We start from the raw sequence: 22,724 nt of genomic DNA on the forward strand, positions 1-22,724 counted from the left end.
TATAATTATACTGCTGACGCTGATTTAATGTGTGACGGGCTCACACCGAACGAGAATTATAAACAGCTTGCTGTAGCTTATCCAGACACGTGCCATTTATGTTTCAGAAATAATTTCAGTTTTACAATGGTTTTGCATGGATTTATTTTATAGATTTATCAGTAAAATTAAACCAAATAGTCAATCAATAAATAAACACTTTAGTTACATAATTTTAGTTGCTTTTATCATTTCCAAACTCTGAAAGGCGTTTCTGTTTGGATGCTACATTTCACGGTCACGTACTTTTATACAAGACCCTGTTCTAACAATATATTTAAAAGAAAGCACCCTGGACTTCTGTTTTCAGTTAGGATCTAGAAAGATAACGGGCAGCTGCTTCCACTCAAACCATGAGAATAATTTGGATAATCTACAAAACCATCGTTTTCAACACCCATCAAAGAACTAAAGATGCTAGAAAACCACATAGGTTTTAAGCTAGGAATTAATTAGTTCTTTCTCAGCCAGAAAATAGCCACATCTTCCTTCCCTTCTTGGAGAGTGACAGGAGGAAGGAGAACCCACCCTGTTTAGGGAATAAAGAGAAGCTAGTGACATTACGAAGGACTTTTATTGGCCATAGATAGGCTGGCAGGAAAGCTTAAAATCCTGGTGCCCCTGAACTAACTGCTTTGCAAAATTAGAAGTGTGCTGCACAGAGAGATCACCCCGGGTGCAGAAAGGCTCCCCAGCAACCTGAAACTCTGCCATCGAACCGCACAACGTTAGACAAAAGCTGCTGGGATTCAGGACAGCAATCAGACTGCAAGGATCAGACGAGGTCTGAGATCTTGCAGCGCTTAGATCTCAAGGTGGATAAATTCTTGATCCTTCCTTCCAGACTTCGGAAGCCAGCGTTGACCAAAATCTAACTGAAGCTGCAACAAAGACAATTAGTGATTTCAACGGCAGGTTGGGCACACGCGTGCCCCACGGCACCAGCCTCCCAGGGAAAGGCATACTGCTTTCTGGGTAAACATATCTTATCGTAATCTCTACTGTCGCTTTATAGGCAATGCGGGCACACCTTGAAAAATTAAAAGGCAAATGTAGAAGCAAGAAAATGTTACCCATGGTCAGGAGAGGAAACAGTCAATAGGAGAAGACAGAGAAATCCCAAGACAGCATCCTAAGGTACGGGCTTGAAACACTACGAAAGAGCGGAGGCCGTGGACAACGTGTGTGAGATGAGGAAGTTCACCGGGGGGATTAAAACTATATTTTAAAAATAAATTTAGGGGCGCCTGCGTGGCTCAGTCAGTTAAGCATCTGACTCCTGATTTCGGCTCAGGTCATGATCTTAACGGTTCATGAGTCTGAGCCCCGAGTTGGGCTCTGTGCTGACAGCTCAGACCCGGCTTAGGACGCTCTCTCCCTCTCCCTCCCTCTCTCTCCCTCTCTCTCTCTGCCCCTCTCCTGCTCGTGCTCATGCATGCCCTCTCTCTCAAAATAAATTAATAAACATTAAGTATGATCAGTAAATTTAGAAGACAGAACATTACAAATTATCCAGACCAAAACACAAAGAAGAAACATCATCATCAAGGTAATGATAGGAAAAACAGTGACGGTAAGAGCAGGGCTGAAATCCTGTACTTGGTGAGCCAATATCGCCTCAACACAGGTCTAATTGGAGACCCGGGAGGAGAGGTGCGAATAAGGCAGAAGAAATATGTAAAAAGAGAGTGGTGATCACTGTTTTTAACACTGATGAAGGAAATCAACCCACTGATCCAGAAAATCAATCAAACTCAATCAATACAAATGCAAAAACAAAAACAAAGCCTCCACCTCGACATATCATCTTCAAACTACTGAAAAACAGAAAAATACACTGAAAAGCAAAGTATAATACAAAAGGAAACTGATTTCCCATCAGAAAAAAAATAAATAAAAGGAAAACAGAATTCTACATCCAGTGAAAATCTTCTTCAAAAAATGATTTTTGGGGGTGCCTCGGTGGCTCAGTCAGTTAAGCATCTGACTCAGGATTTTGGCTCGGGTCATGATCTCACAGTTCATGGGTTTGAGCCCTGTGTCGGGCTCTGCACTGACAGGGTGGAGTCTGCTTGGGATTTTCTCTCGCCCTCTCTCTCTGTCCCTCCCCTGCTCATGCTGTCTCTCTCTCTCTCTCTCTCTCTCTCTCTCAAAAATAAATAAACACTTCTAAAAAATGATTTTTTTCAGGTGGCCAGCACACCTGTCTTCATGAAAAAGCTCACGGAAGTTCTTCCAGTGGAAGGAAACAGTGGCAGATCCACAGGAAGAAGCAGGGGCCTGAGAACTGCAAGTAGAGGAGTGTTTTCCTTTTATTCTCTTAATTTCATTGTCACATGACCCTGAAACAACAGTTCACATTCTCTGTAAAGTGGTACAATTATAACTCTAGACAGATAATGAGAAGTAAGAGACATACACTGTAACCTCTAGAAAAATAGGTAGGAAAGGAACATCAAGACATAGACTAAAGAACCCAGAATAAGAATTAAAACAGACTACTACAAATCTTCACTTATTCCGAAAGGACAGGAAAAATGAAGCAAAGAAACACAAACCTGGGTGGCACCGAGAGAAAAGCAAATACAGTAATAAACCTAAGTCAAACTGTACTGCGGGAAATGCGAATGGAAGGCGTAGAGGCAGTCGAGGACAATTTGGGTGAAATGTCAGAAAATACTCACACGAGGGTGGCGTTTTTGCCCTCTGACTTCAGTCTTTACGTTTAGGTCGGGTTTACCCCCAGTACAGTCTTGCTGGCTTTCACATTTAGATTTGCCATTGTCAAATTATCTGGTGTGTGTGCGTCGGGGAGGGGGGGGTGCTGGTGGTCACCCTCGTGACCACCCAGCTCCCCCAGAGCCGATGATCGTCAGAGATCCTCCCCGGACCACACAGCCAGGTGTCCATCATGCAGAGCCCCACGCGCGTGCATCTGCTGCAGACACCAGCCCAATGTCACGGGCCCGTCTTGTCTTGAAGGTCAGCATCGTACTCCTGCCAAAAAGTCCATGATTTTACGCTACCTGGTGGAGTAACGGCTCATATTTCGGTTTTCTTTTTCGACATTGAAATGTTTTCTTCTATTTCGATATCACTTCAAGAATTCCAAGTGATCCTGTGTCGGCTCATTTGACCACACATTTACCGTCACGTTGCCAGTTTTTTACAAAAACGTCTTGGAACATTGGTTCGAACTGCGTTTAACGTACAGTCGAATTTGCGAAACACTGACATCTCCAAAATATTGCGTATTAGAATCCACGAACAGGGAACGTCTTCTATTTACTCAGCCTTCTTTAATTTCTCTCAGGAATGTTTCAAATTTCTCAGTGTACGTGTTTTTTACAACTTTTGTTAGATTTATTTTAAGCATCTTACTTTTTTAAAAAATTAACATTTTACATAATATTGTTTTTAAATCTCCTTTTCTACTTGAATGTTGCTAGCGTTATAGAAATATAATTGAATTTCATATGTTGACCTTGTATTCAGAAAGCTTTTTTATTTTACTTACCATTTCTCCGTGAGTTTGTTGGTTTCTTCGTATTTTTTTTACATTTTTTTAATGTTTTAATTACTTTTGAGACAGAGAAAGGGAGTAGGGGAGGGACATAAAAGGAGAGGAACAGAAGATCTGAAGCGGGCTCTGCACTGACACCAGCGAGCCCAACGCAGGGCTCAAACTGACGAACTGTGAGATCATGACCTGAGTGGAACTTGGACACTTAACCAACCGAGCAACCCAGGCGCCCCAGTTTTTCTGTGTTTTCTAGGTACACAATTATGGTACTTGAGGGAAAAGATGGTTTTATTTCTTCTTTTCCAATGTCAATATCTTTTGCTTTCTTCCCCTTCCCCTGACACTTGCTAGGACACTGAATATGATGTCGCAAGTAAAAGGGAATGGTGGGTATTGCAGTGGGCTTTGGAGGATTCTGGACTGCAGGATGAAAGTTCTAGATACTTCACCACTATGATTGTAGCAGTAGGTATTTTGTACATAACGTTTACTGGTTTAGGAAAGCATTTTTCTATTCCTGGTTTTCTGAGTGTTTATCATGAACAGGTGCAGAATTTATAAAACAATTTTGGGCATCTGATGAGACTGCCATATGCATTTTCTTCTTTATCCTTTCAATGGAATGATTTGCTTTATTTAAAATTTAAATAAACCTTGCCTTCTTGTAAATATCTTCTTTTGTTGTGGCACATTATCTTTTCATATATTTCACATTGTATTTGCTGGTATTTCGTTTAAGATGTTGGCCTCTATTGTCATAAGAGATACTGGTCTGTAATTTTTCTTCATTTAATGTTTTTTGTCAAGTTTCTCCAAAGAGGTCAGGAAAGCAAGGACATCTCTTACCACTTCTATTTGACATTGAACCTGACAGTTCACCCAGAGAAACAGGCAAGAAAAGACATATGGATTGGAAAGGAAAGAATAAAACCTTATTACTTGCAGCTGACATGAATCTTCAAAGAAAAAACCCAAAACTCCACCTGAATTAATATGTGATATTGTAATAATTTCTACACATTACAATGAAAAAAAGGAAATTTATTTTTTAAGTTATAGATTACAACAGAATTGTAAAGATCAAGTACCTAGGAAAAAATCTACTCTGAAAACTACAAAACTTTGCAGAAAGAAGTTAAAGAGGTACACCGTCTTCATGGATTGGAAGGCAAAATATTATGAAGAGGTGTATTCTGTCAAAATCAATCTAATGATTTCCCCAGGCCCATCAAAATCACAGTAGGCTTTCTGAGAAATTGATAAGCTGATTCTAAAATTTACATGGAAATACAAATGATGTAAAGTAACCAAAACAAATGAAGGGCAAGTAAAAAAGACTCACTGTAGCTGATTTTAGGTCTTAGCAGAAAAGTAGACTAATCAAGACAGTGTAATTGTTTCTATAATCATAGATAACACACCGACAAAACAGATAACCATGAACTGGAGACAAACACATATAGTCAATTTATTTCAAGCCACCTGCCAGGATAATTTAAAGCAGAAAGGAAAATCTCGGGACAGGTAAGCAGACACACATAGAAAGTGAACTTAAACTATCACATCTCCTCATACACAGAATTAATTTGTGATGGGTCTAAACAGAAGACATAGACCCATAGATTTTCATGAACTTGAGGAGGATAAATATTTCTTATGCAGGAACAAGCAAGCACCAATTATAAAGGGAAAAATTCAATTTAATGAAAAGACACTCCTAAGGAAAATGAATAAACAAACCACAGATTGGGGAAAATATTGAAAAACATGCATTTCACTGAGTATACTTTTATTGAGGATATGTAAAGCTACTCAATCAGAAATAGGGGAAAAACAACCTAATTTTTCAAAACGAGCAATAAAAGTCCATCAGAGAAGGAGATCTGAGAATGTCCAATAAGCCTGTGGAATACAGTCAGTGCTAGGATGGGGAAAAACGCGATATAACAGAGTTTGCTGAGGATGTGTGTTACGGGCTGAACTGTGTTTCATATATTCCTGTGTTGAAGTCTTAACCCCAGGACTTCAGAATGTGACTGTATTTGGAGGTGACACCTCTAAAGAGGTGACTAAGTTAAAATGAGGTCATTAGGGTGGCCCTCACACATGGGGCTAGTGTTCTAAGAAGGGGACATCTGCACACTCAGAGACACCAGGGACATTCACACACAGAGGTTGACCAGCGAGGAGACCGGCATCTGCAAGCCAAGGAGAGATCCCTCAGGTGGACACACTCATGGACACCTTGACCTTGGACGCCCAGCCTCCAGAACTGTGGGAAAATAAGTCCATTGTCTCAGTTGCCAGTCTGGTAGTTTGTCATGGTAACGGGAGTGGCCTCAGACCCGGTGGGACAACGGGAGCCGTGTGTGCTGGGGGTCACGGCCACTGGGGGAGACTGTTCAGCTGTTGTTGGTAAAGCCAAGCATCCAGCCTGTGACCAGCAAACCCACGCTTAGGAGATGCACTTACCCAAGGTAGGGCCACCTTGGGTCAGAACTTGCTCATCAGACGTAACTTGCTTTGAGCAGAGGGAACACGTAGGAATAATCGCATAGGCAGCTGGATGTCTTTGAACCCCGCTAAACGCCCCCTGTCATCACACTCTTACTCGTCAGAAACACAGATTGCTAGAAGTGCGCGGGCTGGTGAACGTGTGACAAACCACCTTTTGCTTTCCAAAGGACAGTGTTAGCAGTCACATCCTTTGACACCTGGGAGTAAGGAGAATCTCGCTTTATTCACTGTTGAATTCCAGTGCTTTGTACATCATTGTGCTAGTATATGGCGATTAATGTATGTAGTAATTTCCTTAGAGCCTGGCACACTCTACTGTTTATAGATGAGAGAAACCACGGAGAACGACAATTCCTGAAAACGGCACCAAACCAGGGTCCCAGCTCGGGGCTCCGCTCAGCGGGGCCAATCACTTCCCCTCTCTGGAGCCCCGAGGTCCTCAAAACATTGGGATTACCTGGGGGGCTTTCATAGGGATTCTCAGAGGGGATGTCTGGTCCCTTGTCTTAAAGAGAAAGAAATGATTTCAAACGAAAGCGGACGACCGGCCTGAACTGCTGGGGATGCCAGGCCTTGGTGACAATCACTGGGGAGATTTGTGTAAAAAACTGCATCTAGGGGGGCTGCCGGGAATCCCAAAATATGCTAGAAATTGCCCCTGCGTCTTTCTAAGCACATCGCTCCCTTGAAGAACACAGGGGCCGTGCGACCAGTACCTGTTTGCTAGTGAGTCTCAAATCCCCCATCTTTTGAAAGGAGCACAGTGATAATTATGAGGAAGGCTTCCTTCCATCGCCTCCCGGCCTCCTCTGCCTTCTGACCTCGGAGGGGGCGACGCTGCTTACGGACCCTTGTGTCTTAAAGACCCTACGGGGAAATCCCAAATGTGCCTAGAAAACCCTCACTTAGAGCAGCTGTCTGGTTTTTGCCTTTATTGGGTCACGTGATTCCAGAGGAGCCTGTCCCCCGCTGCGCCCGCGCCACATTGATCCCTCAGCCGGGTCCCTGGACACCAGGTGGCCCACGAGCCGCGTCCCCGGCCCCAGACTGTGCTGGGGGCAGAGCAGCGGGAGCCCAGGCCACGTTAGCTCTAGCGCGTGCAGTCTGGGCATCTCAGGCCCCAGCCTGTGGCGGAGATCAATGCAGCAGCGGGGGCCTTCATTTTGTCTGTGATGCTTTTGAACATTAGCAACAGTAAGGGCGGACTGAAGAGAAAGAACAAATCCTGGTCCCACACAAGGGGAGAGACTGACACTTCGGAAGCTAGGGACTGAGCGTCGGCTCCTGGCATCTCGATCCCTGCCCTCCGTCCGGGCCTCGCGCCTTCGCCCCAGACGCCTTGAGCCAAAGAGAAGATTGCTGGAAGCTGACTCATAGTTTTTCGTGTCATAAATGCCCCACACCAAGGGATGGCGGTGGCTTTAGCATCCACGGAGAATGCTAAGCAATTTCTTAGAACCTTGTCTGAGATGCTCCTGGTTGCTGCGACAGCACAGAGTGTTCTGAAATCAAAAGGCATCGCCTCAGTGGAACGAGAGCGTGCACAAGCCTTGGGAGGGTGTGTGTGTGTGTGTGTGTGTGTGTGTGTGTGTGTGTGCTTAATCAGTTTCTGCACATCTGTCTTTACACAGTTGGACTCCTTCACAAAAGTCACCCTAACTACCTTAACATATGTAGAACCAAATTAAAATTACTTTATCAATCTTGCATTTTCAGCTTTCCCATCTTTTGGGTTATTTTCCATGCATGTGTTTCATTATTTCAGTAGACTTGTCTCATCTGCCTAGCTGAGAGAAAGAAGCCAGGAGAAGCCCCGTTAAATTGGGGTTGGGGTGGGGAGTGGGGAGAGGGGAAGGGAAATTATAATCTGTACGCATCTCAGTCTTCTGTCCCTACTCCGATCCGAAAGCCCCGCAGTATTTCCATGGTCAACTATTTTTCTTCCTCTTTAATATTGAACAATATGTTTTTCTCCAGATTGTCTCCTTCCCGCAGATTTCTTTTTGGGTTAAAGTGAGATTTGGGGGATAGTATAAGAAGAACACTTTTTGGTGCGTAACAGTCACCTTGTCAAAGCAGTGACACGGCCCCCAAGTGACTTTGTAGCCCTTTTCGTGCAGATGCTCTTGTAGAACTTGCTTTAAACAGTCAGGAAGAGCTACGTGGCACTCACTCAGTGACAGGCGGTCCCGTCCGAGCGAGCCGTGGCGAGACGGCAGAAACCAAAGGATGTAGAAGGAATGTGATCCTCGAAAATATAAAAGACAAGTAACACGGAAGTTAAAATAAACGCCCAGCTAACTAAGGATACAAACTTGTCTCACAAGTTTTTTCTGATTAATTTACCACGTCCTACGCATCCTGTCATTTGTGATCTAGAAATTAGCCATGGTTTTCTTTTAAATTTTTCTTTCCAATGTCACATTCGAGGATAAGTGTTCTGCTCCCATTGTGCCTGCCACAATATAAAAAACTATGTGGGCATCGGTTAAGACACAAAGAAGCCACAGAGGTCTGTCCGTCCGTGACCATGTGATAGTCATGACCGGCGTCCCTCCCGTGTGGGTTTTCTCCACGGGACACGGAGTCTCTGGATCTTTCAGAGCACGTGCTCACATGTTCCAAAAACGTGGCTAGTGGGGGCAGAGTTAACCCCTTCCGGAGACTGAATAATCACTTTTAAGACCTCAAATCGAAAGAATCAGTAGGAGGTAACAAGTAAGAAGGAATACTATTTTCCTGTTGGAGACGTTTGTTTTCATTCGGTAGTAAACGCCTTGGAACCCGTCACCCCAGCAGTGTCAGGAAAAGGCGATGCTGTTTCGTGTTTCTGTTAGTGCAAGACGATCGTTCACCTTGATTCCGGTACAATAAGCCTTGGCCGGGGACGCTGCCGGATGGAGGTGCGCCGTGTGGGGCGCTCCGGGTGGACACGCGCGGCTTCCTGTCTGGCCTCCTGTGGGTCAGCCCTCCGATGTCCGGCTTGCTCAGCTCCGGCGACGCAAGTCTCGTTTACGCGGCCAAGTCTCGCTTCCGCGGCCTGGTGGAGCCGCGCAGGGAGGTGTCTGGGCGAGCCGGCCGGCGGGATCCGGGAATTGGCTAGCTGGCGCCCACGTCGTTTCCAGCGTGACTCTGCCAACTGCCATCCTTCCGAGCCGAGCCAAAGGGCTCTCAAGGCCCCATCCTCAGCAACAAGTACCATCGTCAGACTTTTTAACTTTTGCCAATCTGGTGGGTGCAAATGGTATCTCATTATTGTTTTCATTTGCATTTCTCAGATTACTAATGAGGTTAAGCATCTGTTCATGTGTTTATTTGCCATATTTTTTCCTCTGCTGTGAACCTATTAGGTTGTTTGCCGTTTTATTACTGATTTGGCGAAGTTTTTTTTTTTTTTTAATATATTTCGATGATTAATCCTTTGTTAGTTAAATGTGTTACAAATCTGTACTCCCAGTTTATGGCTTGTCTCCTCACTGTTTTCCTTGTGTATTTTGAGACACGGGAGCTCTTAATTTAATGTGGTTGAATTTCTAGCTTTGTTTTCTGCGTGTGTGTGTGTGTGTGTGTGTGTTTCCTTCAAGGTTTGTTTTCTGTCTCCGGCTTAACACCTTTTTCCCCCCATCTCAAGGTTGGAAAATTATTGTACTGGTTTTTCTCGTGAGAGTTTTGTGACTCATGCCGATGTTCTCAGTACACGACTAGAATTGGCTGGAGATTGCCGACGGGGTGGGCTGCGAGACAATTTCACTTCCGTCTGGATAAGCAGTTTGCTAACACCGATGATGAAATAGTCCGCTTCCATTCACGCCCTGTCATGTGCCAAGTGCACTTTTCCCAGAGGTGACAGCATTTCTTTTATAGACGTGGACAGTGAGCATTTGTCAGAGATGCAGTAAATCTTTAATGAGGGAGCCAGTAAAACACAGAACTGGTTCAGAGGAAGGTGTCAGGGCTGGCGCAAACTTAGTGATGCCAGGGTCACATGATTAAGTTAGGCGCACAGCTGGTCACCGTGTCTCAGGGCGGGACAGCCTTCGCCTCCGGAGTCCTCTCCTCTCCTGGGCAGATATCCCTGCCATTCCTTTGAGGCAAAATCATCTGTGTCATATCAGTTTTCGACCGGTGAACGTGTCACGTGATCGGGTCTGCGTCCTCATCGATGAGAAACGGTAAGTCAAGCGAAACCCCATTCCCCCTGGAGCTCCCGAGGCCGACGCTTAGACCTCTCTGGGGACCAGGGTTTGTCCGACTGGAGGGAGCCTGGAGTCACAGCGCGGACCCGTGGCCGTGCCGTGTCCCTGGTTCTGCACGAGGCCCGGGAATCTGCATTTTCACGGGCTCCCGGGCGAGGCTGAACCTGCCCACCGAGGGAGCGCGTCTTGATAACCACGGGCTGGTACGACCTTGAGGAGACACGCAGGCTCTGGGCTCCAACATCCAGAGGGTATTTCTGTGTTTTATTCGGTCCCCTGGCCCGCTGTCTGGCGCTGAGCTCAAGCGAGGTGCCCGGCGGCCCCTGCACCTGCTCGTGCTGGGCGGCTGTGAGGGGAACTTGGTTATTCTTCACACTTCCTTCCCTAGAGACTCTAGAACTGCTTGTGAGAGTCTTGTTGGTGGTGAGAGCAGGACACCAGAATTTACACACATGTGGGAGGAGCTGACATCTTTTTTTCTCAGTGTCCTGATTTCTCAACAAGGCAGCGTCTTCACATATTTAATTCTTTGTTCATATCCTTCAGCCAAGCTCTGTGATGTTCTCCACAGTTTTGCCCATATTTTGCTGGATTTATATTCCAAGGCATTTTGTTTGGTTTTTTTAAAGGGCACCTCTGCATATGACACTTCCACCTAAAGGTTTATTCCATTTCTACTTATTGGGAGAGCCAGATTATTCAAATTCACCTTGAATTTTGATTTTCAGCTTCTTACTTTTTTTTAACATAATTTTCCACTGTTGCTTTCTTCATTTCTCTCCCCCGTCTCTCTCCTACTAATTTGGAAGTTAGGCACTCTATTTCTTTTTTTTAAGAGCAATTCCAAAAATTTCGCCAAGACTTTTGAACATTCTGAAGACTACCGTTATTTTACTCCACTATCCTTTTCAACAATCTGAGAATCCTATATTCTCAACAGTATTTGCTGTTGTTAATATAAATTTAATTTCTATACAGTTTTGTAACCAGACAAATTAAATATTTTTACTGTCATTTTATATCACCAAACTATATTAGACATGCCCACATAACTGCCATAGTTTTTAACTCACTTTGCTTATATTTGAGACATGGCTTTGGTCTTCCTGAAGGACATCCTTAGAAGCTTCTTTTGTGAGCTTTTGCTATTAGTAAACTCTCTTCAGTTTATATTTGGCTGAGAATGTTTTGATTTTACCGTTTTTATAGAGAAATACTTTCATATTTAGAAAATTCTAGGTTGATAGATTTTTTGTGAGCAGTTGCAAAATGTCTTTGATAGAATGTATTTCCTTTTTATTTATCCCTATGAGGTGGTATTGGGCCTCTCGAATGTGAGAATTTTTGTCTTTTATCAATTCATTTCTTAAAGGTTTTTGATTTTTGAGAGAGACAGACAGAGCACAAGTTGGGGGAAGGGGCAGAGAGAGAGGGAGACACAGAATCAGAAGCGGGATCCAGGTCCCAAGCCGTCAGCGCAGAGCCCGACACAGGGCTCGAACTCATGAACCACGAGATGGTGACCTAAGCCAAAGTCAGACACTTAACCCACTGAGCCACCCAGTGTCAGTGTTGTGGGTTTGGGTCTTTCTAATAGATGTACCTGGTGTGCCCTTGTCGTAATGTGCAAATCCCTGACAGCATACGGTGTGGGGCATCATGTGGCACGCTTTCTTGCCGTCCGTATATCTTCTCTGGTGAGGCGTTCGGGTCTCTGGCCTGCTTTCTAGGTAGGTTCTTTCTTTTCTTAGTGTTGAGTTTTAAGAGTGCTTTATATATTCTGGATACCAGTCCTTTATCAGATGTGTCTTCTGCAAATATTTTTTTCCAGTCTGGGGCTTGTCTGTCCATTTCCTTAAGTGTCTTTCACGTAGTGGAAGTTTTTTTTCATTTTAATTAAATGAACTTATTATTACTTTCATAGACCATGCCTTCAGGGTTGCATCTGAAAAGTCGCAGGCGAACCCAAGGCCATCTGTAGGATCTCCCGTGTCCTGTGCTAAGATTTTACAGCTCTGCGTTTTGCATTTAGGTCCATAATCCGTTCCCCATCAATTTCTGTGAAGGGAGTAAGGTCTGTGTCTAGATTCTTTTGTTCGCATGTGGACATCCAGTAGTTCAGCACCAGTTGTTAAAAAGACGACCTTTTCTCCATTGTGTTGCCTTTTCCCCTTTGCCGAAGATCAGTAGACTGTGTGCATGTGGGTCTATCTCTAGGCTCTATCCCGCCACGTGGACGGATCTTTGTGGTTGTTCCTGCCAATTTTTGCTCAATCTTGTCATTTTTTTTTTTTTTAAATCAAGCTCACGTTTCTTAAATGTTTTCTGTGGAAATTCTTTGAAGCCTAACTTTAGGGTGTTTCCCTCAGTAAAGACTTGTGTTTGATTCTACATGTTGGAATAGAGGACCTTTGTATGGAAATTTCTAGCTAGGGGCGTTCAGGGCCACTCTGCTCGAGGCATGAGGGACAGCTTCGAAATGGTAATTTTCAGGAGATACTTTTTTTAGTCTCTTCGCATGAAGCCAAGACCAACAATGATTTTGCTTACTGCCATGTCCTATGGGTCAGGTATAGAGTCAGCCTGTCAGATAAAACACAGGATACCCATTTAATTTGGATTCCAGATAAACAATGAGTAAATTTTCAATATGCGTATCTTACAAGACATGTTTACATTAAAAATTATTCCTTTCTCGGAAACCCACATTGAACTGGGCATTCTACAATTTATCACTAAGTCGGCTAGCTCTGGTTAGTGCAGAGCTCTAACTTTTAACTTTAAAAGCTCTGCTTTTACAGCAGAGTTCATCTGCTCACTGGGGGTGTTCCAGGTCCAGACAGTTAGGTTCTGGATCCATTTTAAGTAAACTTTTGTATCTGGTGTTGGGTGAGGTACAACTTCGTTCTTTTGCTTATGGATACCCAGTTTTCCCAAGACTGTTGATTGAAGAGATTGTCCTTTCCCTACCAAATGGTCTCGAAACCCTTGTTGAAAGTTTTTGGATCATATATGGTGGGATTTGTTCCTGGGCTAATTTATTCCTTGGGTGTATGTGTCTATCTTTCTGCCACAACCACACTGTTTTGATTTATGTAGCTTTGTAATAAGTTTTGAAATCAAGACATGGGAGCCCCAACCTGTTCTTCTTTTTTGAGATTGTTTGACTTACCCTACCCACAGTAAGCCTACAAAGGGGAAAAAAAATTAAAAAAAGCCCTTTGGATTTTAATAAGAATTGCATTAAATATGTAGATCACCGTGAGCAGTACTGAGATTCAGACAATTTAAGTCTTCTAATCCAGGAGCTGAGGGTGTCTCGCTAGGTCTTTGTGTGTTCTTTGATTTCTTTCACCAATTTTCAGTATACAGATCTTTCACCTCCATGGTTAAGTTTATTCCTAAGTATTTTATTCTTTTTCATATTATTGTAAATGGAATTATTTTCTTAATTCCCTTTTTGGATTGTTCATTGTCAGTGTGTAGAATGCAACTGATTTTTTGTGTGAATTTCATGTCTCACAACTCACCGGGGTACGCTCATCACCCCATCAGATGTGTATGTAACTTTTAAGATTTTCTACGTGAAAGATCATTTGATCTGCAAACCTAGATAATTTTACTTGAACCCATACATTTTGTAATGTACAGAATTTAATTTTTTAGAAAAAAAAGAAATAATAATCTAATTGAAATAAAGAATTCCTGCCTCACATTTTGAACAATGGAGAGAATGAAGACTGACATTATAATCTATCTTGAAACCAATATCCAGGAGGTGGGATTATATTTATTACCACAATGTGGGACACTGCCGAAGTTCTCAAGTTTTGTTATCAACAACAAGAAGAAAAACAAAACAAAACAAATCTAAAGGAAATGTGTATTCATTTTGGGAAGCTAGAAAAAGAAAATCAAAACAAACCAAAAGAACCTAGGAAGTGAGAGTGATAAAGATGAAAAAAAATGAAATCAATAGAGATTAAACTAATAAGATAGGAAACAAAATTGATAAAAAGGTACATTTTCTACGAGGTGCCCTTTCATCAGAATAGTAATATAATTAAAATGTACGAGAACCCAAGTACAGAGCAAATGTGCAATCCTAAGGGCATAGAAATGTAATGAACACACAGAAGAGTTAAAACAATTAGTAGTAAATATTAGCTATAACTCCAGGAAAATAACTGATGAAACATAAAGAAGGTAAATAATCTTCTGGTAAAACACACATGATAAAAAGGACCCAAGAAGAATTAGAAAATGTGAGCACACTGCTATCAAAGAAAAAATTGAAAAGATATTAAATATCAGACTTAAAAGAGATAAAATGTAAAATCGTTTCAGGTTTTAACATTTAAATAGTCAATAAATCCAGTGTTATTTAAGCTATTCAAGAACAGCAGCAAAAAAACATAAAATATTCCTTAGACCATTTTACTAAAACAGAACAAATTATTACCAAACCTGATAAATACAAAAAAATAGAAATTAGAGGCTAATATTAAATATGAATATAGCTGCATAAAATATTAGTAATTGAAATCTACAAGTAAAACTGACCAAAAAATAAGTAATTAGGATCAAGTAATATTTAATTCTAGGAATGCAGAAACAGTTACAAATCAGGAAAAATAACAAAATAACTCACGAGACCCACAAATTAAAGATCGAAACCTCAGCATGGGTGATCATAAACACCGCAAACATGTGGTAAATGTGAAAGTCATTCCTGATTACGGGGAGAAAACCTATGCGAAAAACAGTAATAAGAAGGAAACTACTTAAAAATATAAAGTACGTTCACTAAAAAACCAATGGAAAAAGACAGTTTTTTGGTTTTTTTTTGTTTTTTTTTTTTAATTTTTTTTTTCAACGTTTTTTATTTATTTTTGGGACAGAGAGAGACAGAGCATGAACGGGGGAGGGGCAGAGAGAGAGGGAGACACAGAATCGGAAACAGGCTCCAGGCTCCAAGCCATCAGCCCAGAGCCTGACGCGGGGCTCGAACCCACAGACCGCGAGATCGTGACCTGGCTGAAGTCGGACGCTTAACCGACTGCGCCACCCAGGCGCCCCAAAAAGACAGTTTTAAATATTGATCTGTTGAAGTCACTTACATTAAAATCAAGAGCAGTAGAGAAGTGCTTCTTACTGGTGGCTCTACTTAATGCAATATCATAAGTAAATAAATAGCTGAAAGATGATTATATAAATAGAAAATCCAAGAACAATCTGAATTTTAAAAAGTAATGAAAAACATTGGATACATAACTTGATTCATGGTAACTATGCAGAAATCATTATAGATGCAGTCACTGAAAATTTTATACATACATTTATTAAAGTACATTTAAAATTGGTAAAAAAAAATAATCTCAAATAATTTAAACAATAAAGGTCATCATGTCTTCTTAGGCTTATCTTGGCTGTAACAATTTCCCAGAATTTCCTCTTTTTTTTTTTTTTTTTTTTTTTTTTTTTTTTTTATGAACTTGACAGTTTTGTAGATGATGGATGAGGCATTTTATAGAATGACTTTCAGTTGGGATTTTTCTTAAAATTTCTTAATAACGTTTTGAGAGACACAAATTTTAATAATTTTTGAGAGACACAGAGAGACAGAGCGTGGGCGGAGGAGAAGCAGAGAGAGAGGGAGACACAGAATCCGCAGTAGGCTCCAGGCTCCGAGTCGTCAGCACAGAGCCGGATACAGGCTTGAACTCACTCAGGGACCACGAGATCGTCACCTGAGCCGGAGTCAAACACTTAACCGACCGAGCCACCCAGGCGCCCTATACTTTCGCTTATAATCCAATGTCCCTCTATTACTCGTCGCTCAACTCGTTCCAGCTTCGGGCACCGGGAACGTTTCCGGACGCGTCCTCTGCCCCATCGATATGCCCCTATCATCATGAGCTCTGCTTTCTGACACTCCAGGATGCTCTAGGATCCTCTCATATATCTCCTTCCTGGTTCTAGAATCAGCCATCTTTCCAAGAAGTTCTGGTTCTACGCTGGAGAAGGGTATCAGAAACTGCGATATGAGAGACACCTGACGTTGAGCGTTGGACTCTTGATTGCGGCTCAGGTCGTCATCCCACAGTTTGTGAGATCGAGCCCCGCGTCAGGCTCCACGCCGGGCGCTGAGCCTGCTTGGGGTTCTCTCTCTCTGTCCTTCCCCGCACATGCTTGCACACACTGCCCCTCTCTCTCTCAAAAGAAATAAATGAACTTTAAGAAAAGAAAGAGAAAGAAACCGCAATCTGAGCTCCAGGTGGCCTAGAGGCTCTTGGAGCCCCTCAGCAGACAGAGCTGCTCACGGACACCTTCTGCTGCTAGTTCTACAGACCCGTGTCCACACTTGGCTAGGGCAGCACTGTTTCCTCCCCTCTCCAGTGAGGTCACGTCACGTAGCTTTACTACAGTTAAATTATTTGTGTCACGTGTTGCATTCCATCTGGGACCCTACACGATTTCTTAAAATTTTGCATAACATTCATGTTCACCCTGTGCTCTAGAGTCGGGTGGCTTTACAAATGCACAGTGTCAGGTATTCACATCACAAAATCTTCGAGAAGCGTTTTGTTGTCCTAAAATATCCCCCGGGCTTCCTCTAGGGGGCCCTTCCCTTCCACTTACCCCCTGGAAACACTGATTCCTTTTACCTTCTTCACAGTTGTGCCTTCCCCAGAATATCCTATAAATAGGATCGTATGGTGTGTCTGCAGACTGGCTTCTTTCCCCCGAGTAACGTGCCTCTCTGATTCACCCACGACTTTTTGTGGCTCGCTAGCTCATTCCTTGTTATTGCTGAACAATTTTCCATCGTCTGGACGCATCCTAGTTGCTGACCCACTCACCTATTGGAGGACGTCGTGATTAATTCCAGTTCCGGGGCCATGCTGAACAAAGCCGCTCTACACATTCACATGAAGGATTTCTTTTGTGGACATAAAACTCGGAAACAACTGGGTCGACACGGTTAAGTGCAGTCACTCGATCACATGGTAAAACTATGTTTATCTTTGTAAGAAACCGCGAAGCTGTCTCTCACGGCGGCTGCACCGTATTGCTTCCGTGCCATTCATGAGTGACACCCCACGTTGGTCTGTATCTTCACCGGCGACTGGTGCTGGCCATTTGTTGTTTGTTTATCGGAACCATTAACGTATGTGTAGTGGTATGTCAGTGTGATCATTTGTGAGTCCGTGATAGCAAGTGACGCCGATCTTCTTTTTGTGAGTTGATTTGCTATCTGTTATCTACTCTTTGAGGTCTTTGTTCAGATATATTGACGACTTCGCGAGAGTTTGTAATTTTACCATTGATTGTTTAAAATTCTTTGTATAGTTTGGATACAAGCCATTTATCAAACATATTCCTATCTGTGGTTGGGCTGTTGAGTCTCTTGACTACGCATTTCACGAAGCAGAGGTTTTTATTTTAAAAATGCCAACTTACCTGTCGAGCGAATTTTTGTGAAAAGCGTAATGTCTTCGTATGGGAGATGATGGTCACAGATGCGCGTCCAATTTCCCAGCACCGTCCGTTCAAAAGACTATCTTGATTCAGCTAACAGATTTTGCTTCTTGGTCAAACATCAACTGACTATATTTGTGTGGGTCCGTGTCTGGGTTCTCAGTTCTGTTCCGTTGACCTGTGTGTCTGGTCTTTTATCAACGCCATTCTGTTTTCATTACCCCTGCTTTATACGAAATTTGGAAAGAGCTCTCCATTTTGTTCTTCAGTATTATGTTAGCTCTCCCAGGTCTTTTGCCTTTACATTTTTTTTTAAGAGTTTATTTTTTAGGGCAGTTTTAGGCTCACAACAAAATTGAGAGGAAGGTCCAGAGATTTCCCATGGACCCCCACCCTCTCACAGGCAGAGATTCCCCAATCACCAACACCCCCTCCAGAGTGGTGTGTTTTTATAATTGACGGACCTACATTGACTCGTCATTATCTCTGGAAGTCCACAGTCTGCATTAGGGCTCACTCTCAGTGCTGTACCTTCTGTGGGCTTGGACAGATGCTTGATGTCACGTATCCCCCACTGTGGCCTCATACAGAGTAGTTTCACTGCCCTAAAAGTCCTCTGTGCTCCCCCTAATCACCCCTCTCTCCCTCTAAACCCTGGAAACCACTGGTCCTTTTACTGGCTCCACCGTTTCGCCTTTTCCAGAATATCACACGTTTGGAACCATACAGTACGTAGCCTTTTCAGATCGGCCTCCTTCCGTTAGAGATACGCCGTCAGTGTTCCTCCATGGATGCTCATGGCCTGTCAGCTCATCTCTTTTTACTGCTGAATAATATTCCATTGGGTGGATGGACCACGGTTTAATAACCCATCACCTACTGAAAGACCCCTCGGTTGCTTCCAAGTTTTAGTAATTGTTAATAAAGCTGCTATAAATATCCCTGTGTAGGTTTCTGTGTGAATGTGGTTTCTAACTCCTTTGGATAAAAATCAGAGAGTGAAATTGCTGGATCCCGTGGTAAGAATATGTTTAATTTTGTGAGAAACCGCCAAGCTGGCTCCCGCGGTGGCCGCACGATGCCGCGTGCGCACCAACGGTGAGCACGAGCTCCTGCGGCTCCACAGCCCGTCGGCACTTGGCCTGCTCAGCGCCCTGGACGTGGGCTGTTCTAACAGGCGCACGGTAGTGTCCGGTGGCCTTATGTGCATTTCCCTGCTGACACGTGGTGTGCAATGTATCCTCATATGCTTGCTTGCCATCCGCATATCTTTTTGACCACGCTCTCCATTAAGGTCTTTGGCACGCTTTCTAATTCACTCGTTTTCTTATCGAGTTTTAAGAGGTTTTTTTTTTTGTATATTTGGTAACAGTCTTCCATCGGATGTGTCTTTTGTAAATATTTCCCCCCTTCTGTGGTGTGTCTTAATCTCTTGACATTGTCTTTCTCAGACGTGTTTTTGATTTTAATGAAGTTCAGTTTATCAGTTCTTTCTTTCATGTTTTTTTTTTTTAATATAAGAAGTCACCACCACACCCAAGGTCCCCTGAAGTTTCTCCTGTGTGATCTCTAGGTGTTTTATAGTTTTGTATTTTACATTTAAATCTTGGATCCCTCTGAGTTGATTTGTGTGGAGATTGTAAGTTCTGTGTCTAGATTTATCCTGCCGTGTGCGGCTGTTCAGCTGTCCCGACACCTATGCCCTCTCCCACGGACCCTGAGACAACATGTGCCCCCACCCTGCCAAGCTCTCTGCCTGCACCTGCCCTGACTCTCCACGCGGCCCCTTGACTTGTGCTGTGCATCTCCTCCGGGACACGCGAGTGATAAACTTCTCTGTTTCACTCTCCTCTGGTTCTGTTGAACCACAGTTCACCATCAGAAACCCCAGGGCTCTACTTAAGAAATGTTTATTTAACCAAGTCACAACTCGTACATAAGCATACCTAATCATATTCGCTGTTGGTGTTATTATTATGAGCAAACTGTTAGGTATTAGAGCAACTGAAAATAAGAAAAGCCAACGTTTTTATTTTACTGTGACTTGTTTCTTTTCTGATGCTCTTTCTTGCTCTATAGAGATCTCAGTTTCTGACCTATATTATGTTCCTTCTCTTTAAATAATCTCACTTAACATTTTTGCAAGAAAAGTCTTCTGGAAGCAAATGCCCTCAATATGGTCTGTCTTGGAGTCTTTATTTCTTCATCACTTTTGAAGGATAATTTCTCAGGGTACAGAATTCTGGGTCATTTTCTTTCTCTAAATATTTTAAATATTTCATTCTACTGTCTCCTTACTTGATTGTGTCTTAAGACGCCAGATGTAACTCTTCTGTTTGTTCATCTATAGGTGAGAAGTGCTTTTCCTCTGGCTTCTTCGGGGATTTTTTTTCTATATTCTTGGTTTCCTATGGTTTTAAAATGATATTCCTAGATACGGTGTTATGGACGCTTACACTGCTTAGTGCCCCCTGAGCTGCCTGGATCTGTGGTCTGGTGTCTGATAGTAATTTGGGGAGATTCTCCATCATTATTGTCTCAAATGTTCCTTCTTTTCCTCCACTTCTGGTGTTGCCATCATGCCTGTGGTTGCCCCACAGTCTGTGAATATTCAGTTCTGTGTTCTTCAGTCTTTGCTGTGTCTGCCTTTAGGTTCTCCAGGATTCTATTGACATGCCCTAGAGCCTAGGGTGTCCTTCCTGAGTCATGTCCAGCCTGCCGATGGGTTACCCAAAGGCGTTCTACACTCCCGTGCAGTGTTTTGTTTTGGTTTGTTTTTTTTTATCATCAGTGTTATTTTTGGCTCTTCCTTGGGATTTCCATGTCCCTGCTCACACTGTTGTCTCTTCCTGCATGCTGGCTACTTTATCCATGGAACCCTGAGCATATTCATCACGGTTGTGTTTAAATCCTCGGCCTGGTAATTCCAACATCCCTGCCACATCGGGTCTGATGTTGTTCTGTCTTATCAAATTGTGTTTCTTGCCTTTCAGTGTACCTTGTAATTTTTTCTCGCTAGCGGAGCACGACACGCTGGGTGGAAGGAACTTCTGTAACTGGTTCTTTAGGGGTGTGGTGGTGAGTGTGGGAGGGGAATGTCTACAGCCCTAGGATCGGGGCCCCGGCTGTAGAGGACTGCGGGCTTCACGCACACTTCTCAGGTTTGTTCAACACCCTCACGTGGAACAGGAAGGCTGGAAGGGGCTGGATGCGGGCATTCCCCATCCCCCTGGTCAGTTAGACCCTGACAAGCAGCTTCCCCTGTGTTAACTCATCCTGCTGTGTCCAGACCTTGTTAACAAGAATGGAGTGTTCTGCCTTATTACAGAATGCTGCCTTCTCCCCTCCTGCGGGAAGTCTGGGGTGCTTTTGTCTGATGTTTGTTGAGGGAAGTTGGTTGAGCTCTTTGAGGTAAGTCTCTTACTATTATGGACACTCTTCTATGACTGTGTCCCCCTGGAGTTTTGCCTCAGACCTGAGCTTCTAGGAATTCAGCACTTCCTGCTGGCATTGGCTCCCGCGACAGTCTCCACGTGTAAGACCCTGCCCGGGATAGTGTGGCACGTTTCCCATGAACTTTACAGTGAGTTTGCTGAAATCTACAAAACAGGATTTGGGGATTTTAGCAGGGATCTTATTAAATCTATAGCTTAAGCTGGAAATAACTGACATCTTATCAATATTGAGTCTTCCAACCCCCCCCAAAAAAAAATCTCTCCCTCCCTTGATCTTTTTTTTATTAACTTGTTTTATTTTTCTTTTTTTTTAAATTTACATCCAAATTAGTTAGCATACAGTGCAACAATGATTTCAAGAGTAGATTCCTTAGCGCCCCTTACCCATTTAGCCCACCTCCCCCCCGCAGATAAAGGATTAGTATCCAAAATCTATAAAGAGCTTATGAAACTCAACACCCAAAAAACAAATAATCCAGTGAAGAAATGGGCAAAAGACACGAATAGACACTTCTCCAAAGAAGACATCCAGATGGCCAACCGACAAAATGAAAAAATGCTCCACATCACTCATCATCAGGGAAATACAAAACAAAACCACAATGAGATACCACCTGACACCTGTCAGAATGGCTAACATCCCTTGATCTTTGATTTCTTTCATCAATTTTGAATTTTTCCACATATAAATGCTGTACATATTTTGTTAGATTTATATCTAAGTATTTCACTTTTTAATGATAGTTGAAAAATTATTTTTATCTGAGAAGTGCCTGGGTGGCTCAGTCGGTTAAACATCCAACTTCAGCTCAGGTCATGATCCCACAGATCGTGGGATCGAGCCCTGTGTCAGTCTCTGTGCTAACAGTGCAGAGCCTGCTTGGGATTCTGTCCCCCCTCTCTCTCTCTCTCTCTCTCAAAATAAATAAATTAACTTAAAAAAAACATTTTTATTTGAAATTCCAATTGTTCATTGCTGTCATAAGGGAAAGAAATTAACTGTTGTACATCGATATCTGTCCCACCTTTAAAATGATGCTCACTGGGCCTCTCTCAAGGATGGGTCTGCATAGTTGCTTCCATCAGAAGTAGATTCCATCAGATTTATTGCTTTTCTTAAGAAGTATATACTAATGTTTTCACTGATGCTGTGTATTGCCTTCTTTTCAATGTCATTGATTTCTTGCTTAATTGTTATTTCATTTTTTCATCTCATTTTCAGTTATAAATCTTTCTTTCTCCAGTTTCCCAATGCTTAGTTATGATCCTAGGTCTTTCTTGTTTTCTAATGTATGCATTTAATGCTATACATTTTCCTCTAAGCACTGCTTTTGCTGCATCTTGTAAATTTTAAGTTGTATTTTCATTTAATTTAGTTATTTTTTTATTTCCTATAAGACCTCTCTCATTGACACATGTTTTATAGACATGTTTTATTTATTTCCAAATATTTGCCTATTCTCAAGGTATCTTTCTGGTATTCGTTGCTAATTTAATTCTGCTGGGGTCTAT

This window comes from Panthera onca, chromosome D3, assembly GCF_046562875.1.
Source record: "Panthera onca isolate mPanOnc1 chromosome D3, mPanOnc1 haplotype 2, whole genome shotgun sequence".
Taxonomy (NCBI): Eukaryota; Metazoa; Chordata; class Mammalia; order Carnivora; family Felidae; genus Panthera; species Panthera onca.